The following is a 1003-nucleotide window of genomic DNA, read 5'->3' as shown; positions in this document are numbered from 1 at the left end:
ACAGTGAATTTGCATCACTGGACTCATAGGTGCCTATGCACACAACATATCTAGTATCATCATATCTAATTCACAAATTTACCTGACGTTTTTTCAGATGTGATTCAATCTTTGCCGCATATAGAGATATCTGTTTTCTCTTTTTGGGATAACCATCTTGTGTCTATCAATATATTTAGACCAACATATTTCTCTGGTACTTCACATCCTTTCCTTTCTTCCCCTTCTTCTCTTTCTTCTTTTTCCCTTTTCTTCTTCCCTTGCTTTCTTTTCTTCACTGGCCCATCCCTTTTCAGTGGACTCTCATCCACGATCCAGGGTGTATCACTAACCATGTGGTAAATTACCTTGCCTAACGTGGAAAGCAGATCCACATACTATTCAGATTCTTTCTATCAATTCTTTTTTCACCTTTCTTATATAGGTGCACTCTCATTGGTAGATAGCCTCTCTACTATCATACCACGCTGGTAATGCCCGATCTCGTTCGATCTTGGAAGCTAAGCAGCGTTGGGCCAGGTTAGTACCTGAGAGGAGACTTCCTGGGAATACCGGGTGTTGTAGAGAAGGATACTATTCCCCTTCATTTGAAGGGTGGACACCAACAGCAGTATCACCACTTTTCACTCCTTTTCCCTCCCCCCCCCCTTCTTTCTTTCCCCATCCCTATACCCATTTTTTTTCCAATTATTTCTCCCTTCTTTTCTCTCCCATCTCACGTCAACCATCAAAAACTTTCAGGAATGTGTAAGATATGTTACTAAATTTGTGATATATGTACAACAGGTGACCAGTAATTTGTCCAGTATTGACCCCTCAGTGGTCTTTCAAAGACATAGAATTGGATCTCTCTGTTTGGTTTCATTAACACAGAATTTCTGTGCTGGTCAGGTGAAACGGTTGCCAGACTATCAAGTGTCTGTAACCTTTCCAATCCGTCTCGTGTGATTACTCAGACCAGAACATTTCTTTTTCTTTTTTCACATATCTTTTCTAAAAAAAT

The 1003-nt window shown here is 40.2% G+C and overlaps 1 pseudogene; it reads left to right on the top strand.

Annotated features, from left to right (window-relative positions):
• The first annotated feature begins 449 nt into the window (after window positions 1–449).
• LOC134970810 (5S ribosomal RNA) lies at window positions 450–567 on the top strand (annotated as a pseudogene).
• Window positions 568–1003: the final 436 nt, after the last annotated feature.

This window comes from Pseudophryne corroboree, chromosome 11 (assembly GCF_028390025.1).
Source record: "Pseudophryne corroboree isolate aPseCor3 chromosome 11, aPseCor3.hap2, whole genome shotgun sequence".
Classification (NCBI taxonomy): Eukaryota; Metazoa; Chordata; class Amphibia; order Anura; family Myobatrachidae; genus Pseudophryne; species Pseudophryne corroboree.
Note: the sequence above shows the minus strand (reverse complement) of the source record. Positions and strands in the feature narration are given on the sequence as shown.